The sequence below is a fragment of the Octopus bimaculoides genome, chromosome 2 (genome assembly GCF_046866305.1).
Source record: "Octopus bimaculoides isolate indiv1 chromosome 2, ASM4686630v1, whole genome shotgun sequence".
NCBI classification, from domain to species: domain Eukaryota; kingdom Metazoa; phylum Mollusca; class Cephalopoda; order Octopoda; family Octopodidae; genus Octopus; species Octopus bimaculoides.
In genome coordinates, this window is record NC_142929.1 from 148,801,432 (window position 1) to 148,826,431 (window position 25,000).

Below are 25,000 nucleotides of genomic sequence, written 5' to 3' on the forward strand. Positions count from 1 at the left end.
AGTATAGAAAATACATATTCGCCTTTATATATTTATATATTTAATCCTTTATATTGAACACGCAATATTTCATATATTCAATAAGACATATTCCATATATTCAATAAGACATTCAATACTTCATTTCATTGTACCATCCATCCTTTTTTATATTATATATTATATATTCCATATTCTATATCCCACATAAATTTTACAAGAATATAAATAAAAAACAGACAGAGTTGGAACTCTTTTAAATAATATATATATATATATATATATATATATATATATATATATATATATATATATATATATATATATATATATATATATATATATATATATATATATATATATATATATATATATATATATATATATATATATATATATATATATATATATATATATATATATATGTATATATATATATATATTGGGCTGGCAACTAAGTTCCCACCGTTTTTTGTTTTTTTTTTGCCATTTAATGAATTTGTTTGAGACATTTCAAAGTAAGTTGCAAGTGCATTTTTCAGTTTCTGCCAACTAATTCGATGATTTTATTAAGATTTGTTACAAGAAGTACCTGTGCAGATGAATAATATTCAATGGGTGTAACTTGCACTGCACTACCCACCACCCATTGGACCACAAGACTTTCACCGATGTGACATGAGAATTGACAAAACCGGGAACTTCCCAGGCCCCAAGTCTTATTTTGGAGATTTCCTTCTCTTAAGTAGATTAGGGTTAGGGTTAAGGTTAGATCTTCTGCCTGCCCATGATGCAGGCTATCTCGTGCTACACATTAAACCGACACCCAAATGCTCCATAGTGTTATTAAATATCATTCCGATGTCCGACGCGGAGCAGCTCATATATATATAAAAAATAAAAAGATGTGTAATGTAAAAATATATATGAAATAAGATTTAAATATAGTTAATATATATATATATATATATAAATACACATATATACACATAAGAATATATAAAAAACGGTATATACATATGTACACATGTTTGTAAGATGGCCGTTGACTACTCATGAGTTCCTCCGCTCTTTGGCGGGTCTTGTTTTTCGTCTCGCAACAAACACCCTCCTCACCAAACAAACCTGGCGGTGTTGCCAGTTTCATCGCCGACGATCCGATCATACAGCAGGTTGTACTGCGTTACATGTTACCAGTAGCCACCTGACCGGCGTAAATATATATATATATATATATATATATATATACACACACACACACACACACACACACACACACACACACACACACACACACACATATATATATATATATATTCATACACACGCACACGTATATATTATGTTTATATCCCTATACATGTATATAGGTTCATATACTACGTATATATGAGTGTGCATGTATATATGCGTGTGTTCCAGGTACGTTATTTATAAGTTCACGAAGTGCATATAACATATTTACTCATGAGTTAAGCTACGCAATCACAAACTGTTCCGGCTTGCCGCCGATATTGTGTCTGAAACTTTGAAGCGAATGTACCGGATAATGTAACTGACCACGCTTCTGACGTAAGGCAGTGAAGTGTTTATGAAATGTAGTAGCATAAATTGCAAATACTTTCTAAAATAAATGTAAATAGTATACATATTTCAACTGTCTACAATGTAACTGCAACGAATTAATTGTCCGGGTTCAGTGTACGATTTCAGGAAGCCTTTTGATACCAAGCCTACCGTCTAATACTGGCCAGGGAAAGAGGCATATTGAACATAGCTCTCAACAGAAAGTACAACTTATCTGACACAATTTCCTAGAACACTTACTTGAATCAGTTGTCACCCCTGACGTCTTAGACTTTCTTCTCAAGTCACGAAGTCTTTCAATTCATTTGAATGAAAAATCTTGCGAAAGTTTTGTTATAAAGAGCAAACGTGGTAGTGGATGCTTACCATTTCTTCAATACGTGTACAAGGAACACATTTCACGCAAATCCTGTCGATATTATTCAGATTCCGAATAATGCAGCATTTGGAATGTATTAGATGATATACTAACAGTATAGTTCTAACTAATAGTAAATGAACCACACAAACACACATATATGAAATGCTCATATATTCATATAAATACGTATATAAACATATGTGTATGCATATACAGAGTTTTAGGTCTAAATTTGACGATTTTTATGTCCCTTCTTTTCAGGATCAGCTTGATGTATTGGTGAATAGTCAACGGCGATGGAGAACAAAAAATTGTTAAAGATGTAGTGGAGAAAATGTTAGCTGACGTGGAGGACTGGAAGACATGACTATTGGAAAAGCGTTACTTGTATCATGAATACTCGCTTTGAGTATCACAACTGCTGCTCAATGCTCTGTGCACACTTTAACGGCTGTAAGATGTGACATAGATAGCAGCAATGGAAACTACGAAGCTGTAGCCAGCAAGAAGAGACACAGCAGGCATTCTGACTGCGTCCGCACAATGGAGATTATCTCCACATCTTTGATCAAAGCCTTAGGCTCAGTTTAGACAGCTATATGAAGCCGTTGAAGACTGTGGTCAATCTCTGGCTAGAGAGGGTTGCTACTGGAAGGTCATGCGTGTGGCAGATGGGTTTGACTCCTCGCTATATCCATGGAAAGAGACAACAGGGATTATCGGAGAAATTCTGCGACTTCAAGAGTTCCAACATTTGGCCTCCGGATTCCCCTAATCATAATCCCATGGACTATTATTCGTGGAGCGCGGTTAAGAAAAACACTAACCACGTTGCCTTAGAATACCATGGTCAAGCTACTGGCAAAGATCAAGGAGGTGTTCGAAGATCTTTCCGGGAACAAAGTGAGGAAAGCATGCATCAGGTTTCGGAGCCTCGTTGAGTTTGTAGTGGAAGCTGAGGGCCGATATTTCGAGTAAGACTTTTAACTCCCTGCCATGATCAAGCTGATATTTTTGATTTTTTTAAATTCTTTTATTTTTGGCAAACTGTCAAACTGTCAAATTTAGCCAGAACACACTGTGTGTGTGTGTGTGTGTGTGTTTACATATATATACACACACGCACATACATACACGTTCATGAATAGGGTCGAAAGAAAAGAGAACTTTGAGAAATAGAGTATATATTTATTGGAAAATCTGTGATCAATTTCTTCTTTAATCAGAATATCATATACTTACATAACGTATGAACTTATGACGTTGCAGATCTGAAAGTTAGCAGAAGTGTTATGTCTGGAAATAACGCCTCCACTGTCTTTCACAATTCATATCTTCTGAAAAGATCACACGAATACACCTCGAGGAACGGTGGAGTGTAGCACTGGCAGTTTTCCAAAAAATACTTTATACATATATACGTTCATACATATATAAACACACACACACACATGCATATCTATATGTATATATAAGTTGAATAAAGTTAAAACATAGTCAGGTATTCACGTTTTTATTATGGTATTTTAACAAAATTAGCGCTTTCATACATATTGTACTCACAAGATTTTAAATGTGTTTAACTGGCAGTTGAGCTCTCTACAACTTTAGTACCTCTTAGAACGCTCTAAAATTCAGCTGGTTGGAGCCTTCTAAGAGGTACTAAAGTTGTCAAAACCTCAACTGTCAATTAAACACATTTAAAATCTTGTGAGTACACTTTGTATGAAAGCGCTAATTTTGTTAAAATACCATAATAAAAGACGTGAAAATCAAACTGTTTTAAATTTATTCAACTTATATATTATTCTATATATATATATAAACACACACACGCGCGCGCGCACTTGTAAAATTTGCACGTCTTCATCTTTACTCCAAATTTTTTATCTTTTCTACAGTTGGGGGATTCCATTGGAGCCCCCACATTTTGGTTGTTTTTTGTTTGGCGGTTTTGGGTTTCAGTTTTAGTTGTTTCTTCTTTTCCTTCTCCTTTTTCTTTTTTATGCTTTCGCTCATGGTCTTTCCTTCCTTTACTGGTGGTAGCCCTTACATTCCCCTGATTGTCCGCAGGGGTGCGACTCCATTCTTCTGTGGGACCACTGGATCAGAGGGACTTCTGGTTGTTCCTTCATCTTCCCTATCCTTATCAGCCTGGTTGTTCATAGGGGTAGGGGCTCCATTCTTTTGTGGGACCATTGGAACAACTTCTGGTTGTTGCTTCTTTTATATATATCTTTTATCTTTCATTTATTTCAGTCATTAGACTCCGGCCATGCTGGGGCACCATCTTGGAGAATTTTGAGACAAACGAATAGACTCCAGTACTTTTTTGTCATAAATGCCTGGAACTCATTCTATCAGTATCTTTTTGCTGAACCGCTAAGTTACAGGACATAAGCACACCAACACCGGTTGGTATCAAGTGAGGATGGGAGAGAAACACAGACACAAAGATACACACACATATATATACATATATACATAATCACATGCACCCCCCCATATATATATATATATATATATATATATATATATATATATATATATATATATACGATGGTTATCTGTGAGCTTCCGTTTATCAAATCCATTGACGAGGCTATAACTATGTGCTTGGGAAGCAAATGCATATATACGTAAATATATCCACACACACACACACACACACACACACACACACACACACACAGATACACATACACGCCCCACATAAACACATATATGTATACACATATACATACGTACTTATATGTCAGAGTCATTGTGTCTATGCTTCTACGTCAGCTGCTATATACGAGCATGTGTTTGCGACAGTAATGCCATCGATGCACTTCCCATGCGCAAGACCATATTAAGAGTCACAATTCACTGGCACGTGCAAATTACAAACGTTACAGCAAACGTCAACGGAAATTATATTTATGAATAGAGTATTATGTCAATAACTACGTTGTCGGAGAGGGAAAATGTGATCATGCATATCCCACCCTTCACTGAAAATAAGCTGTTGATGATTTATATACAGGGTGTCCACAAAGTCTGGCTACATGGAGTAAAGAAAATCATAACATAAACAATTAAATATAAGAAATAATAATTTCTTAAAGTATGTGTTAATCCCCATGTACCCAGACTTTGTGGACACCCTGCATAATCTATGAATAACTAAATATGTAGACTAATGGATTACTGTTTGGAACAGAGCAATTTTGAAAAGAAATGGAATATTAGTCAAAATCGCTATTTGTCAACCGGGATTCATGTGACCCCCTTGTGGTCTATGTAAGATTTTTGGGTTCCACACAAGCAAAATAGTAAATTGGGAATCTACAGTAGTATCGCAAAGATTCATGAAACAATTTTGCTTTAAGTTTATTGATTGCAGAAAACAGTTTCTTTAACGTTTACGTAGTTTAACATGTTTCCAGCCACTGAAACATGTTCTCTCAGCGAGAGTTATTGCAAATCTACGCAAGTGAATGCGTGAAAAATAAAATAGGAATTTTGAAAGAAGTATCTGTAAAACTAGCTTTTAAACATCGAATGGCTATTCTGGGATCCATTAGAATGAAAGAGTAATCAAATGGGTCCAAATGTACGAAAATGGTTGAGAACAACTGGTCTAAATGTTCAAAATTCTTATTGATGGCAGAGAAATTTGCTTTAATCGTATAATTAAATTCTAGGTAGTTGAGTTTCAAAGGATGTGATGTTTTTGTTGCTTAACACCAGGACACCTTTCTCGCGAGAATCTCTGATTAAACGCCTTTCGTCCGAGACCATCCAATCACATTATCTACTGTGTCTTAATTTTATTTTAAATTTGCGATATAGAGAGAGATTTGATAACTATTTCTACAAAATTCTATAAACCACATAAAGGCCCTGGCATTGGGTTGTCAGTAAAGGTTTGAATATATGCTGTAACGTGTAGATATTTTGTTAGGCGGTAAGGCGCAGGCCAAGCAGAATCGTTAGCACGCTGGGTAAAATGTTTGTCCGTCTTTATGTTCTGAGTTCAAATCCACCGAGGTCGACTTTGCCTTTCATCTTTTCGGGTTCGATAAAATAAGTACTAGCTGAACAGTGGGGTCGATGTAATCGACTTGAACCCTCTCCTGAAATTGCTGGCCTTATGCCAACATTTGAAACTAGTACTTTACTGGGTTGCAATGCACGTTTAAATATCTACTGGTACTTCTTTATCGATCTCAGGAGAATGAAAGCTTACAACGATAGCTGTAGGAATAGAAATCAGAAGAATGTAACAGAGAGTCACAGAAATTTAGATCTCTGCTTTAGGCACAAGCCCAAAATATTGATAGACGATAACATGAAATTATCAACGTAAATGGTTCGTTGGTATTTACCGAGTTCGAAAGCGGAATGGCAAAGTGAAAATGATGTGGTGGTATCATTTTCAAAATTCTTATTGATAGCAGAGAAATTTGCTTTATTCATCTAATTAAATTCTAGGTAGCTGAGTTTCAATGTATGAGGTGTTTTTTTATTGCTTAACTCCTGGTCAACTTTATTCGCAGGAATAAATATAACTAAATACAGTTAACGTAACGATATAACTAAATACAGCAACGAAAGTAATTCAGTAGTCTACCACCCTTGATAGATTCTTTCACTCATTGCCGTTGACAGTATCAATGGTAATACATAAAGTTAATGAGGTTTCGCAAATTTGACATAAGTGATTCAGGTAACACTAATAATGTGTTAAAATCATACGTGTCTTTATCTTTTGTCTCAGTCATTACACTGCGGTCATATTGGAGCGTTGCTTTGAGGAACTACCAGTCAAACTTTCAGTATTTATATATATTTTTTTTACGCCTGATACTTAAACTATCGGATTCTTTTTGTACATTCTTTTTGCCGAAACTCTAAGCTACGAGGATGTAAACAAACCAGCATCGGTTGTCAAGCGGCGGTGGAAGAAAACACAGACTCAAATACACGCGCGCGCACATATATGCTCGTTCACACATGCACACACACATGTATACGATAGGCTTTTTTAGTTTACGTCTACCATATTCACTTACAAGCTTTTGGTCGGTCCGTGGTTAGAGTAAAAGATACTTGGCCGAGGTGCTACACAGTGGAATTGAACTCGGAACCATGTGGTTAGGAAGTAAGCTTCTTAGTACACTGTCACATACACTGCTGTATTGTAGTTCAACCCGTTAGAAATAGGTACCACTTTACACTTCAACCGCAACCCAGAGTCATTGCACTTCGAATAAGGTCGTCTCGGGGTGCACTAAAAAGTAGATGGAATAGTCGTAATTTGTATCCTGTGATAAAGAGTCTCCTGAATGAGGAAGATTCAAGGCTGCGCAAGAACCCTCAACAACGGAGTGTTATATCTGAACATAACACGAAACACCATACAAAGGAACATCTATGACGTCACAGCAGCCAAATCTATTTTGATTTCACACAAAAGTGTATTTTAAAGCAATCAAGGACATTGGAAAATGCAAAGTTAGATAGACCGCGTAAAAAAGTAAGGATCGTCACGGATGGAATGTCTTTGGTAAGAGGCCTACTCCACTGAAGTTAGCCTATGGTTAAAAAGTGTTTTTTATTATCTATTTTTACGAAGTGGATTAATATCAATAACTGTCGATAACTCTCACTACGATTCCCAAAGTGGTGACTGTTCTCTCAATTTCTTTAACAGCTGCATGTTCTTCATTAAACGGTGGAAAGGAATAATTAAAGAAAGAAAGGAAGAAAGAAAGAAGAAAAGAAAGAAAGAAAGAAAGAAAGACAGAAAGAAAGCTGGAAGAAGAAGAAGAAGAAGAAGAAGAAGAAGAAGAAGAAGAAGAAGAAGAAGAAGAGGTTACAATGAGAGATAAGAAGCAGATTAAATAAAGTGAAAGTAGAAAAATAAGGAGATATGTCATGAGAGGAAGCTAAAGCGATAATCGAATAAAACAGATAAATAAATAAATAAAACCTAGAAAAAAAAATCAATGAAGAAAAGAATAGAAAGATTTAGGTAATGTAAAGACAAATAAAAACGAAAGGAAGAGAAGAGAAGTGTACAACAGATAAGACATGTGGTAGTAAGGTTAAAGAAATTAAAATACAATGTTCGAATGATATACTGTAGAAATGGGCCGTAATAGCGATGGAATGATAACCGTAATGCTTTTCATGGAGATAGCTATCTAAACAATATTTATTTATGCCTTTATTTTATAATAATAGAGTATTTATCTTGAAGTCATGTTTATAATGTAGATTATATCTGATAGATATTCACCAAAATTGTTAATGGACATTCAAACTTTAAACTGATGTCAGCGATTACGAAGCAGCTAGAAGAGACAAAAACAGAACAGATTTAATGATGGGGATTTATAAAAAAAAACAAAACAAAAAAGACTCTTTCGAATTTCTAAGCATTCTAGTTATATTAATGAAGATGTAATATAGGTAATATAGTGATAGAAACGATAAGATAAGTGGCAGTGTATAACGCATCCTTAATTACAGAATTCACTATGAAGAAATGTAAAACTAAATTCAAATAGCTGTTGGACAAAGAAACGTGTGACATAATATTATATCCATAAATTACCTAATTCTAGTCACTAACATCATATATTCTGTCAAAATGATAATGATATAATAATAATAATGATTTCAAATTTTGGTACAAGGCCAGAAAGTTAGGGGGAGGGGGAAAGTTGATTATATCAGCCCCAAAAGTCAACTGGTACTTATTTTATCGACCCTGACAGGATGAAAAGCAAAGTCGACCTCGGCGGAATTAGAACTCAAAAAGTAAAGACGGACGAAATACCGCTAAGCATTTCAAATTTTTGCCACAAGGGCAGCTTGAGGGAGGTGAGGATGAGTCGATTACATCGGCCCCAGTGTTCAAATGGCACTTATTTTATCCACCCCGAAAGGATGAAAGGCAAAGTCTCAGCAGAAATTGAGCTCAGAACGTACAGACGAACGAAATGCCGCTAAGCGTTTTACCCGGCGTGCTAACAATTTTGCCAGCTCTCCGCCTTAAACAACAGCAACAACAACAACAACAACAACAACAACAACAACAATAATAATAATAATAATAATAATAATAATATATTGTTATCCACAATAGCTCATACATACAAATAGAACATTAGAAAATGGGCGAACAATATGTGTAAGGGTAAAAGAACTAGTTGTGTAAAAACGAGGTTGGAGGCAACGACGTTGTACAATAAATATATTAAAAAGTGGGTATACATTAAAAACTCGCCAAATAATTATCATCTAAAGTACACAATATTTAACATGAGATATATTTTGAATAAAAAAACTGGAAGCAATATTGGAAACTCTTCATGGATTACAAATATGTAATTAACTTGGATTATGACTAGTTTCAGGTTTGATCCTCTCTCTGTCTGCCAACATTTTTCTGATATCATCGTCCACGTAACTTCTTGTTTCAAAAAATGCCCTTCAGCGATTTCGGGGTTAGGATTAGAAAAAATGGCCTAGAAAAAAGGCCTACATTTTGAAGGTGCTTTACATAAAATTCTTCGTAGTAGCGTTCTTCAATTTTAAATAAAATTCTGTCTTTCGCAGGTTCAGCATAATCTGATCTTAAACCGATTTTATCCCAAATTGGTCGTCTAGGGCCTTTAAGTCTTCCATCATATCTCGAATAACTGGATTTCAATGAGTCATGGGGAAAGTCTCTTCCCCACACTTAGACATCTCCTCTCTCTACTTGCATTCCACAACTCAAATTGAAATTTATTTACCTCAAAATACCCGCGAGTATTTTTGGAGTTTACTAAAAAAAACACCCATCTCTTTTCAGGCTGTGGTAAATTTTTATATAACTTTCACCAATATTCTATCGGCAGCATGTCTTCTGTATAATGGCTTTAACTTTTTGTCTTCATACAGTACATCTCCCTGGTTATCGATTTTATTGATGCACACCTCTAATCTGAGGTAGATGTTGCTCAACTTCCCGATCGTGGACATCGTGTAATTCTGTAGATCGGGATGAGTGTATTTTGCTTTGTGTCATCAACTTCCTGTTTCATCGTTCTTTTAAATTTTTTTCTTAGAAAGGCCCTTTTATTCCTTCCCGGACTTTATTTGTTTTCTGTTGCTGCAAAGGGACCTCCTGAGATGGTGTTCAACATTACCCAGTACTGCACCAAGGATGAGACGTTTCTTCCGCTATTTCCGATGCTTCGACTAGCGGTGCATTTTGATCTGGAACCACAGAATCTACTTCTATTTCCAATTCTTTTGTTGTATCGTTCTCTGTCTTTCTCTAACATTCCTACTCCTTGAGGCAGAAAGCTTTTAAGTGACATTTTACGTCACAAATTTGACCGTCGTGCTTTTTCTCTTAGCCACCAGGATTATTGCTCGTGCTTCTGTGCCTACGACGAGACACAGTCTAGAATGGCTCAGTAGTCTTCAGGGGTTCTAAGGATGTGCAACTTCATCCTGATCCCACCAAAACTTAACCGCATATCAATTCTTGTCACTTCCTCACTTAGGAACACCTTACATTGCACTAAAAAGTCGACAATAAGCCAAAAGTCAATATCACGTGAAATACTCTTAATTGTCACCCTTATGGTTCGCTGGTTCATGTACGGACGTATGACCGGATGTGAATCTTGCGGAAACTGTTTGCCGTTTTGCTTCATTTTCTGTCCCGAAAACAAGGCATGTACTAAAATTACTCCTTCTATTACTCATTGGAAAAGATACTGTCACACATGTCACCCGTAGATTTCTTCAAATCATCCTGAAAGACTTTACAGAACGTTCGCCACGTTTTGTAAGCCTGGGGTATATTGACTTTCTCCTTACCCGCTCTTGGAGAAATTTCTCGGTAACCAAGTTTGCTTGGTTTCTTTTTCCGACTCAGTCACACTAATCACATCGATCCTACTTAGGGTCTGTGGGTTCAGCTAGGTAACATCACATGTCTGCACAGAGCTGAGTGATGGACGACCGATCCATTTCAGGATGCCGAAAATAGTATGTTGTTAATGTGCTCAGTGTCATCTGGAAGCCCACTGTCTGATGACCTTAAGAGAAACTTCATTCATACCTCTATGGAATCAGTACTGTTACATGATGTACTTTTAGACGACAAGAAAGTATGATCACAAGCTGGATCGACTTTGATCATACATAAGTATGTGTATGTGCGAATAGGGAATATCTACAGCAAATTAAATCAGTAACAATAATAATTGCGTCATTTAATTACAATTTTTAACATAGACCCAATGACAAGGACAATTCCCAACCTCGTGGATTGCGTTGTGAGTTCTGAATTTTAGAGGAGGGTCAGTTTCTTCCTGTGTCTTGAACTCCAGAAAGTCTCTTATCGATTTCTTTGACAATTCTTCTGCGATTTACTTTGAATTGTAATATGTTACGATTTTCTGTTGCTTCCCTTTGGTTATTGGTTTGAAGACATGTTCATGATGGTTAGATGCAGACATATTCGTTACACCTACATGTGTGTAATATGTACTGCTGAAACGCAGTGTGTAATCCGAACGTAACTTCTACAGTTGGAAGTACATTTGGCCAAAGCTGAATAGCGGGTACTTTTGTTCTTTCGACTTACGTCAGGCAGAATGACGTACGCTCTACAGACCTAGTTATTTATAGTTAATGAAATCTTGTATCTTGCTTCTGGTTTCACAAGAAAATTTGGTTTTACAATAATACTGTGGGGCTTACACAATTAACCCTATAGGACATACAACGCTAAGGAAAATCGTTCGAAATTCTTAACCACGCACTTCTGCATGAAGATACCTGGAAGACTGATGTGTTTTATTTGTCGACCCTAGAAGAATGAAAAGCAAAACTGAACTGGAGAATAAAACCAAAAGGCTGGTATAAATACGGTGAAACATTTTGTCGGACACTGGGAACAGGCGAAGTTAGTTTCCATGACCAACAGCTGGTCTTTAATATAAATAAATAAATTGGAACCAAGATTATTTCTAAATTCTTAAATATATTGTCTCCTGTATAATTATCTACTTAAAGGAAACGTGGAAAGAAAAATTTTTTTTTTTCCATAGTGATTAGTTCATTAACTGCTATCAACTAGGGAGACTCAATGTGGTCCTTCTACGTGCTAGATATTGCAATTAAGTGTATATCAAATCATATTCTGCATTCTTCAGAAAAGACAAGGAGTTTCCTGCTGGATTAAGTAATCATGGTGGCATAAAAATAAAGACGTGAAAGGCACATGCAAAATGTCTTTGGATCATAGAGCTGCTCGACCAAGGCTAATCTAGAACTAAACATCAGCAACAACGACGACGATGACGACGACTACAACAACATTAGTAGTAGTAGTAGTAGTAGTAGTAGTAGTAGTAGTAGCAGCAGCAGCAGCAGTAGCAAAAACAGCAACGTCGACAACAACAACAACAAATAACATAATTTCATCGTTCTTGTGTTTGTTGTATGTCCATGGTATTTCTGCATAGTTGTACCAAAGCACGGTATTCGATCGACAGTTATATAGTCTTTACTGTCGGAAATGCTTTAGAACTTTATATACGAATGACACACCAATATTCCTTGAATGAAACCACAAAATTTATATTAGTCAACATGTGTGACAAGTTAAAGGTGGCCTCCTAACATTGTTGCCATGTTATTAGAAGGTTGTACAACTTAACCTTACACTATCATCGCGTAATGTCTTTCAGATATGTTGCAGGTGGCATACATGCTTAGGTGCAAAATTAGACAGACTCAGAAAAACGGAGGTGAATTGGCCGATGTAATAAAATATCAAACAAAATATTTTGCAGCATTTGTTCCGGATATATATGTTCTGAGTTCAAAACACGACCGAGGTCATTTTGTCTTTCCTCCTTTCGGGGGCAATAAAATAACGTAGCAGCCCAGGATACGACTTTGAGTAGTTTGTTACAGTGTTGGAGAAAATATTTTGCGTTACTTGTCTCCTTTCTATACATTTCGCGTTGGCCTGCGATGACACTGTTTCTATGTTGTGTGACCATTTGCTCTGGTCTTGGGGACATCGATAACACGGAGAAAAGAGGTAAAGCTTGCTGCCATGTGCAACTATTGGCCCTTAACATAAATAAATAGATAAATAAATAAATAGCTGTTGTCCAGGGATGCAACCAGCACGGGATATTCCTTGATGAAGTTATATAGACAATTTACTGACGGAAGAATATACTGATATATAAAGGTAGTAACACACACACACACTAAAAATAAAGAGAGAGAGATAAAAAGAGAGAGAAAGAAAGACAGAAAAAAGAAAGAGTAAGAGAGAGAGATAGATAAAATAATACAGAACAAATGAACTTACCATAGAGGAACAATAAATCTTAGGCAGGAGAGACAAGCTTCAAGTTAATAATGCTAGCAAAGTTAACAAACAACCTGGAATCTTTCACTTAAAATTTCACAGCTTCTCTGTTCTGATTTACAGTTTTGTTGTTGTTGTTGTTATTGTTCACCTTTTGCTTTTGCTTTTGCTTGCAGCCCCATCTACAACTACATAATAATTCCTCATCGACATCTACTCTATCGAAAATGCCTGTAATTATTGCTAGCCTTATTCATGACAACGAAATACAACACCTGTATTGAACAAAACCGGATTGAATGTGGTAGTGGTGGAGACGAGATATACATCATATATTTATATATATACATATATGTATGTATGTATGTATGTATGTATGTATATATATATATATATATATATATATATATATATATATATATATATATATATATATATATGTATGTATGTATATCAGCAGCATTGTTAAAAATTACTAACGTTACGCAGAAGATTTTGTTTACTTATTTATTAATTTATCTATATTATTAGCTTCAATAATTCAAACACACATACACATAAATTCATACTAATACGTGCGTATTTATACATGTATCGTTATATGCATATCATATATGTCTTGTGTGTGTGTGTCCGTGTGCAACTGTGTATTGAAATAGATATTGATGTATAATAATATACAATTATGCATGAATGCAAGCATGCATACATTTGTGCACGTATGTTTGTATACATTTACGTATGCATATGTGTATGGATGTATGTACGTATGTATGTATGTGTGCGCGCATGTATAAAATATGGGAGTATGCATGTATGTATGTATTATTTACATGCGTGTATGTGTTTATGTATGGTTTAAGCAAAAATAAAAAATAAAAAGGATTCTGAAATGGATAAAGCGAGATAGAAGAATGAAAAAAATATATTCAATAAATAAACAATATAGACACTATGAACGTCTGAACAAATAAACCTAATAATAATAATAACAATAACAATAATAATAATAATAATAATAATAATAATAATAATAATAATAATAATAATAATAATAACGGCATCAACTTTGGACAAATCACAATTATGTGAGCAACTACAAATGCATAGAGATAATACTACAACTACCACCATTACCAGTACAACCAGCAGCAGCAGCCAATGACAGGGCTGCTAGCAATAACAACAATGGCATCAACAACAAAAACTAGAGCGGTAACAACAGCAGTGACAGAAAGAAATTACAACATCATGAACACAAAAGGTATTGATGTAGAGTTATTGCAACTGAGCTGTTGCTGATAACATTATCGTTATTATTATTACTATTATTATTATTATTATTATTATTATTATTATTATTATTATTATTATTATTATTATTATTATCATTATTATTACTATTATTATTATTATTATTATTATTATTATTATTATTTTTATTATTATTATTATCATTATTATTATTATTATTATTATTATCATCATCATCATCAGCAGCAGCAGCAGCAGTTGTATTAGTAGTAGTAGTAGTAGTAGACTATGTAGATTATAATAGCATTTTACTATGTATATATATACATTTTACTATGTATATATATACATACATATATATGTACATATATATATATATATATATATATATATATATATATATATATATATATATATATATATATATATATATATATATATATATATGTATAAATATATTTATATATGAATGTATGCATATATAAATATGTATGCGTATATAAGTATGGATGTGTGTGTGTGTATGTGTGTGTGTGTGTGTGTGTTTCTAAAAGCAACATTTTAAAAAGATATAGATACATTATAGGTTTCTATAAATAATAATATTATTAATAATAATAATGATGATGCTATAAGCAGTAATAGTAGCAGCAGCAGCAGCAGGAGACGACGACGACGACGACGACGACGACGACGAAGAAGAAGAAGAAGAAGAAGAAGAAGAAGAAGAAGAAGAAGAAGAAGAAGAAGAAGAAGAAGAAGAAGAAGAAGAAGAAGAAGAAGAAGAAGAAGAAGAAGAAGAAGAAGAAGAAGAAGAAGAAGAAGAAGAAGAAGAAGAAGAAGAAGAAGAAGATCTTCAACGTTTCCATTATGTAACAAGTCAAGACAGATCGATATACCCACACTCGCAAAATAGCACACATACACACACGCACACCCACAAATCTTACGTGCGCATATATTGAGTTTTGATACTTTTTCATTTTATAGTCTGCTTTTTCCTCCTTTGATGTCGTATGCCGCCTAAATTTAGATGAAAATGATAAATATCAACATTATCACTATAATTATTATTTAATAATAATGAGAAGGGGATGGACGACGGCGACTAGGAACATTTTAGTGATGGTGTTGTTGGTGTAGTTGTGGCTGTGGCTGTTTTTGTTGTTGTTGCTGATGATGATGATGATGATGACAGCGACGATGACGATGACAATGTCGACGGCGATGACGACGACGATGATGATAAGGATGATAACATCTTCAATAGTGATGATGGAGATTGTGGTAAAGATCGTAAAGTGATAATGGTGGTGATAATCATGAAGATAACGGAGATGACAACACGGATGATAATGACATGCGATAACGAAAAGGCAGCTTATGCGTGGTCACTGGACTTGCTTAACATCGTAGGACAATCGCACCATCTCAAACCAGGTCAGAACCAAATGCTTTACATAATGAAAGTGTACATAATTTAGTCTTGGATAGTCTCAAAATACAGGAGTATCCCAGGCTTAAATGCCGTGGACCGGTGTTCTGCCCCTTCATGTATAACCTAGGGTTAAGTAATAACAATAACGATAATGATGAGCAATGATGTGCACATCGTGATAGTGAGGATGATGTGGATATCATAATTAAGGACGACAGTTATTATGTCTATGGAAAAGATGACAGATATTGTGATTTGGAAGGTAACAAGAAAGTAGAGGTTGAAATAAGAGGAGAAGACAAAACGACAGTGACGTGGAAGACAAGGACAAAGATGACATGGAAAGCAGGTTCTGAAGATGGCACCGCCATCTGCTGGCTTGTGTGTACCTTTAATAATTTTCCTTTTAATCAAGCATTCAGGCCAAATATTTCCTCTGATCATAAACCTTATCCTTTGATATCAGGGACCTTAAAAAACAAGCCCCACCCCACCACACACACAAAAATTTTTTTTTATGAAATTACCGTCCATTCCTAAAAATAAACAAAAGCAAAACGAAACATGGATATTGATATTCTTACCCTGTTTAAAACCATTCAGAAAACTCACTTAAACGTTGACGGTGTATTCTGATTGAAGCATTAGATATAATATAAGATGAATATCATGTCTGATTGTCTTTGATCTTTGAAAATTCTCTAAAATGGAATATATTATTGATTATCTTTATATAATACAATATAATATCTTTTGCATTTTGTTTTTAGCGAATATTAAATCTCGACTGAGCTGTTTTAATATTTCTGGTTTTAAAAAAATCCCGCTAAAATGATATTTAAGATTGTTGCATGAAAGTTATTCAATATTTAAACAATTCTATTTCTGTAAGCTAATAAATATACAATTCATTGTATTTACCTAATAAACGAATCCCTTAGCACTTTGATCTTTACGACGTATTAATACTTTCTCTGATGATCACATATCAGAATGAAACGTCTAAAGTTATCTCCGGTATATCCAGAAAGAAGACCTGGCACAGTATTCCTCATATTTCTTTATTTCAATGTATGTACATCAATGTATGTACACATACATTCATACATACATATACACGAGAATAATATAACACAAAGGTGATATATATCAGGTTTTAATTGAATATCACATTTGTTTCTACACCGCACACAGCTTTAAGTTGCTGAGTTTATATTCAAATACCATTATACAAAATCATTCCAGCATCGGTTGTCAAGCGATGTTGGGGGGGGGGGGGACAAACGCAGACACACAAACGCACATTCTCAAATTATACATGACCTTTCTAAATAAGAAATGAACACATCAATTATTGTAGTCGTATAGGTATTCTTAAAGGACATAATGACCACGATTAAGCAATGCCGTTGATTATTGGTCAGCTCAGCTGAGATTCGTCTAGGGCTATACAGCAATCAACGAACGAACGAACGAACCAACCAACCAACCAACCAACCAACCAAGTCAACCTCATCAAATATATTTTGAAATCCCAACCTACTATTTTTTTTCGTAATAAAAACGAAAGTAGCACGTTAGAATGAATCGTTATATTTAAAAATCTTTGCCACAGATCTGCTCGAACAAAGCTGATAAGAATGTTACACATAAACATCCACGGCAACAGTAAGCGTAACAACAACAATAATTGTAACAACTGTAAAAATAACAAAACAAAGGGAAACATGCCAAAACTTGCAGGTTTCAAAATATCGAAATGTGAGACGCTCGAGAGAACAAAAACTATAGAAGATATGTTACGAAACTTTACTTTGTATTTTTACCTATTCCAGTTCATGGTCCGCTAATGTAGACGTATTACTATTCACTCGCAATGGATCGATAAAACGGTGTAAATAATCTATGATATTATTTATGTAACACCGATGTTATCAGTTTTGACTTTCATCACTTTGAGGCTGATAACATATCGTTCTATGAAAGGCAGGATTGATCAACTTTACGAAGTTCAATATATTTGGCTTATACATTCAAGTGTTGCAGTAAAGCAGGACTAAAGTTTTATTTATTGTTTTCTATTTTTTTGTTTTTAATCATGAGTTAATAATGTGCATTTAATACACAGTGTCTCATCATGGTGGGAGATATATCTGGCTTATGTACTGCATACTTCGTTAAGCTTTTTTTTCTACTCTAAGCACAAGGCCAGAAATGTTTGGGGAGTAGGGCCAGTCGATTAGATCGACCCCAGTACGCAACTTCCTTAATAAATGTGTTTCTTCTAGTCTGAGTTACTTACGTTTAAAATGTGTCCCATCTTTTTGTGAGATACTGTATAATAGTAGTTTCAAAGGCGGTAAGCTGGCAGAACTTTGTGAGTAGAATGACTTGTAGTATTTGTTTTGGCTCTTTACATTCTGAGTCCAAATTCTGCTGAGGTCAAATTCGGTTTTCATCCTTTCGAGTTCGATAAAATAAAGTACTAGTCAAGTGCATTTGAGAGTGGATTTGTTAGACGGAATCTGAGAGAAGTCCGTCGTATATATATATATATATATATATATATATATATATGTGTGTGTGTGTGTGTGTGTGTGTGTGTGTGTATATTTTGTGTGTGTATGTATATATATATATATATATATATATATATATATATATATATATATATATATATATATAAATCAGCTAGACCGCTAACCTTGCGCTTAAGTCAGAAACAAAGTTACAGAATATATATATTAGTGACAGAGATAGTATTAATACCGAGAGGTAATACTTTTATTCACTTAAACGTGAATGTTCTGTTAGAACAAACTATACTGCGGTTGTTACAATGAGAGAAATTTTCATGCGAAACTAGACTAGAATAAGAATGTCACAGGATGTAGGGTGGTTATCTCTCCTGTCAGTATTTAAAAAGAAGCTTTCTTGCGGCTCTAAATGTGTTTAACTCTTATCTCTAGGAGTATAGGTGTTAACCGGCACCCTGCGTCACAATTAGTGACAATTGTACTTTTCCATTTTGGTTTTATACTGCGTATAGCTGCCTTCATTATCTCTCTCTCTCTCTCTCCCTCTCTCTCTCTCACACACACACACACATTATTGTTTTACTAGTGTCAGTCATTTGACTCTCAGCCATACTAGAGTACCGTCTTAAAGAGTTCTTTAGTCAAAGAAATCGACCCCAGGACCTATTCTTTGTAAGCCTAGTACTTATTCAATCGGTGTCTTTTGCCGAAACGCTATATTACGGAGACGTAAACACACCAACTTTGGTTGTCAAGCGATGGTAGGGGAAGAAGCGCAGACACACACACACACACACACACACACACACACACACACACACACACACACACACACACACACACACATATACCTATATATGTATATGTATATATATGTAGCTGAAATTTATAGAAAAACAAACGACGAAGTTAAGTGTTTGAATAACATGAATGTGTATTAGTTTTACGTTTCGAGTCAACGATCTTCAAAAGAAAGGGATAAGAGAAAATAAACAGAGACAGAAGGCAAAAAAAACTTGTAGATTCCAGCGGTCTAGCTGATTTATATATATATATATATATATATACATACACACACAAAATATATATACACACACACACACACACACACATATATATATATATATATATATATATATATATATATATATACGACGGACTTCTCTCAGATTCCGTCTAACCAATCCACTCTCCAATCTATGGTCGATTGGAGACTATAATAGAAGACACTTGCCCAAGGTGTCACACAGTAGGACAGAACCCGGGACTATGTTGTAGGGAAGCAAATCCCTTACCACACAGCCACGCCTGCACCTATATAAAAACATTCAGAATTAAATTCTGAGTTGAAGGTTGCATATATATATTTTAGCACACAAACTCTCTATGTACCTCGTTTCAGACATAAATATCCTTTTACTGGCAGTATCATTGCAGATGTTTCTAAAGCGGAAGAAGAGAGAGAGAGAGAGAGAGAGAGAGAGAGAGAGAGAGAGAGAGAGAGAGAGAGAGAGAGAGAGAGAGAGAGAGAGAAAGAGAGAGAGAGAGAGAGAGAGATAAAGAGATAGATAGATAGATAGAGAGAGAGAGAGATAGAGAGAGAGAAGGGGAGCGAAATAAATATATAGATACATACAAGCATATGCAAAATATATATTAATGCCGATAGTTCAATTGCAGGAGGCATACGATGGCAAATGCGCACACGAAAGGAGGCATATTTTGAATATCGATATATATTTTTAATATTATGTACGCATATATGAGTATAATATGCATCAATGGATAACAAGAACATGTATTTATTTCCTCAAATGCATGCGTAAAATAGATATAAACAAATATCTCTCTTTCTCTTTCACTTTCTCACTATACATACATACATATATATATATATTCTTTTACATGTTTTAGTTATTATACTGCCGCCATGCTGGAGCACCGCCTTGAGGAGATTTCAGTCGAATGAATTGACACTAGTACTATTTTTCTTTTAAGGCTGATAACTATTCTATCGATGACATTTGCTGAAATGCTAAGTCAAACATAGACACAAAGACACACTCATACAAATATATACAAACATCCCCACACCCCCACACCCTACACACGCTCACACACATACACATATACTTACATATATATGTGTATGTATACATATATCTATTGAAGACTTGACTGAGTTCGAGATTATCTTGTTCTATAGACAAATTTATTGGTTTTCTTTGCTTTTCCTCCTTCAATTAACTGCGTAATATTTCTACGTCGTTTAAGCTTTCTAAACCTTAGCGATCTCATCTTCTGAATGAAGTAATGATAGTGGCGCGTTGTTGTAGCGTGAATTTAGAAGGTAGCAAGGGATTGTAGGAACGGTGTTGTGAAATTGCCGTATTCAACACAAGCTGACTGCTAGAATCCATTTCATATACATGGATTTTTCATCTGCCAACTTTCAATATTCCTTTCATTTATAAACAAATGTGTCTGTGTGTGTGTGGAGAATGAGCGTGAAATTTTTATATACATATGTTTTATTTGATTAAGACATGTGTAACTTTATATATATGCTTCTGTGTGTGTGTAAGTATATATTCTCTTATTCTTTTATTCAATTATTCTGTGGTAGGTAGCTTGCTTACCAACCACATGGTTCCGGGTTCATTCCCACTGCGTGGCACCTTGAGCAAGTGTCTTCTACTATAGCCTCGGGCCGACCAAAGCCTTGTGAGTGGATTTGGTAGACGGAAACTGAAAGAGGCCTGTCGTATATATGTATATATATGTATGTGTGTGTATGTGTTTGTGTGTCTGTAACTATCCCCCCAACATCGCTTGACAACCGACGGTGGTGTGTTTACGTCCCCGTAACTTAGCGGTTCGGCAAAAGAGACCGATGGAATAAGTACTAGGCATCCAAAGAATAAGTCCTGGGGACGATTTTCTCGACTAAAGGCGGTGCTCCAGCATGGCCGCAGTCAAATGACTGAAACAAGTAAAAGGGTAAAAGATATATACATATTTATAAAAGAGATATTTTGTCCGTTTGTTTGTTTTTTTCCACCGAAATGAAGCTAAATGGTTTAGGGGAAGCTATTATGCTTTTCTATCACATTCTCCGGCAAAATGAAAGAACCTGGTTCAAGGGAAGTTAATATGCTATTGCCTAAGTTTTTACATTCAATCCAGTACGTAATCCAATTGATTTTGTCGATGATTTGGTGGATGAAATCTTCCTAATCTTCTTCATAATTACAATACAGATTGGATCTGTGAGCAACCTACCTTGGCTCCAAAGATGTTGTACGTAGCATAAATAATGTGCTATTGAATAAACTTCCGGGAGAAGTATTTATTTATAACTCAATTGACAGGGCTGTTGATGATCAGGATATTGTTTACCCCATCGAATTTTTGAACTCACTAGAACCAACAGTTACAGCTCTTCATTGTCTTCACCTGACTAAAAGAGACTCCTGTTATGCTACAGTGTAATTTGTCTCAACCAATATTATGCAATGGTACAGGAGTAATTGTGCACAAACTCATGACGAAGTGCGTTGAACCAAATATTCTCACAGGTTGTCAAGGTGAGACCGTTTTCATTCCTCGCATAAAAGTTATACAGTATAAAGTCCCATTCCGATTTAAGCGGTTACAGTTTCCTATCCCACTTTCTTTTGCCATCAGCATTAATAAAAGTCAGGGCTAAACACTAAATGTTGCTGAATTGCAACCTGAAGAACCATGCTTTTCACATGGCCAATTTTATGCAGGAGCATCACGTGTGGATGCAAAAGCAAACCTTATTGCTTATGCACTCGAAATAAAACAAAAATAAAACATTCTTTATAAAGAAATGTTCACTCTTAGTGCAATTTGAATACCTCAATAACTTAATTTACTATTACTATCATTATATTCAAGAATGAGTAAATTACCTATTTAAATAAAGTGTATTATATAATTGCTATTACTGTACTGGTAAATAAAGTAACACATCACTTATTATAATCATATAATAAACAAACAGAAATTCATGTATGAAATTGATCTTTTTCCTACTTCAATTATTGCATGTTTTTTCTCTTATAAAAATACACACATACAAGAGGAGCAAATTATAGATATAATAATAACTTTGAATGTGGCTCTCGAGAAACCGTAAAAGTAATTACCCGATAAACGACGGGTATTACTGCTAGTATATATTCATATATATATATATATATATATATATATAGTGTAGATCGTTAAACGGTAAAGAGGCATTGCGTTTCCAATATAGCACTCAATACGAACAAGAATCTAGAACTGGAACAGTGAGAAGAATTGCAAGTTCACTACTACAGAAACTAATTAGTAATAATTGTTCCTGTACCATTTCGTTTTTGGATAGATTATATTGGGGTGGAACCTCATCGCACAATGTAACAGCGCACGACTGACTTTGTAGGTAATCTGACACGTTTCAAATACGTAGACGGTAGAGCACCTGTTGAAAAGCTATTCCTCATTAAAATCTTTAATTTGTATGTTATTGATTGTCATTTTTCATTCCAACCTGCATACATCAGTCCAAGGAAACACTCGGAGGTCTTGAAAGAACAAGCAGTTGACCTTTGTTCGCGACAGGTCGAACGCGATTGCGACAGTTCAAAACTGACAATTCCGTAAATATTTGTAACGGTAAAGAAGACGCTGAAACGGTGGGAGTACTAATGGTGTCTAAACCTGGAGGCTTGAGTTTTTGATGAAAATTAGCATGGCTTTCATGATGGAGAGGAGATTAATTAATACTGAAAACTCATCGGTTTCTGTGAGTATTGTATAGGTACAAACATAGAAATGTGAACTTACTTTACCAGAAAACTACAAGCTGCATATCATACGATTTATTAAATGCTAACTGTATATGTATGTGTATATATGTATGTGTATATTTTTTAACCGATTTTTTTTCCGTCCTTGTTTTTGTATACATTCGCTGCTTTCTTCCAAGGAATCTAATGCTCTTAGCTTAGTTTTTTTCTTGGAGCTGGTCGGATTGGAGCAATATCGAGAATAACCAGCCGAAATTGCAAGGATAATCTGGATCTCGACTGAAGAAAGAAAACTCCGAATGACCTGTCCGTGTTTTATTCGTATCGTCTATCTGTATGTTTTGTCCCTTTTGTGTACCACCTAACTGTCTGGATGTTTTGCGTCCTTGTCCGATTTTGAATTATTTATACATATATATATAGCGGCGTACGTACAACTTGTCTCTTATATGTATGTATCTATGTATGTATGTATGTATGTATAGACAAATCGAGTAATCGAACATTAAAAAATAGCAATAACAAAGCAAGAGGACGTGCATATATACTAGTCCGAGGCTCGGTAAATGTAGAAGAAATAGAGGGGTTTGACGCTTCGAGCATAATTGTTCGTCAGAAAAGAAAAAGATAAGGTATAAATAATGGCCATTTTTCATTTTTCATAATGGCATATTTTTAATTTATTGAGTAAATTTGGCTTGTTTCTATAGCACTTCGTTTTTGAAGTTATTTCATGTAAAACTTATGCATTTGTTTCCAGTAGTCATTATAGCTTTGTTCTTTTTGTCTATTGATCAGTTAAGAAAAATGGACCAACTAAGATATTAATACTATTTTCTTGAGAGCCATTTCTAGTTATGGTGTACAAGCAGAGAGTTTATGATGTATTTTTCTCGGACTGATAATCCATCACATATACCACTGCTCTATCTATCTATCTATCTATCTATCTATCTATCTATCTATCTATCTATCTATCTATCTATCTATCTATCTATATATACACCCGAGTAAGCACATAAGTATGAAACAAGGTGGAAAGAATAGTACTCGAATAACAGTGTAACCAAATACAAAAGAATATATTTATGTTTACTTAGAAAGTGTCTGATTTGTACAAAATAGAAGTGATATAAAGAACTACAGCGATTGAAGAAAAGTATTATAACACCAGAAGCTGTTTCTAGGGGTTCGATGGTCCAAAATAATGTTTGTAAATTGATTCCATCGTCAGATAAGATGAGCTTCTATCTTCAGGGAAGAAATCTTGCATTTGAGATGTTGGCTGAAAGAAGTTCAAAGATGGAATTCCATCTGTCACCATCGCAAGTGCAAGATCTCTTCCTTAAAGCCTCCATCTTCAGGGAATAGATTTTGATAGATATATATATATATATATATATATATATATATATATAGAGAGAGAGAGAGAGAGAGAGAGAGAGAGATAGATAGAGCAGTGGTATATGTGATCGATTATCAGTCCGAGAAAAATATGTCATAAGCTCTTTGCTTGTACACCATAAAAAGATGTTGAATCAAAATTAAATTTAATGCAAAATTGGATTCAATACATACGCACGTTTCGAAAGACAGTACAAATATGTAAGAAAAAAAAAATAATCATAGTAATTA

General features: G+C 34.8%; 1 protein-coding gene across 2 annotated transcripts in view; it reads right to left on the minus strand.

Annotated features, from left to right (window-relative positions):
- LOC106874939 (uncharacterized) overlaps positions 1-25,000 on the minus strand; it is a 231,779-nt gene that overhangs the window by 169,175 nt on the left and 37,604 nt on the right. Inside the window, exon 1 of one of the 2 annotated variants that reach the window (XM_014922851.3) lies at positions 13,317-13,622. The exons of the other annotated variant lie outside the window; for it this stretch is intronic. The gene's annotated coding sequence lies outside the window, so the exon portion shown is untranslated. Of the gene's footprint in view, positions 1-13,316; positions 13,623-25,000 lie in introns of those variants that run through there. 2 annotated transcript variants of the gene reach the window in all.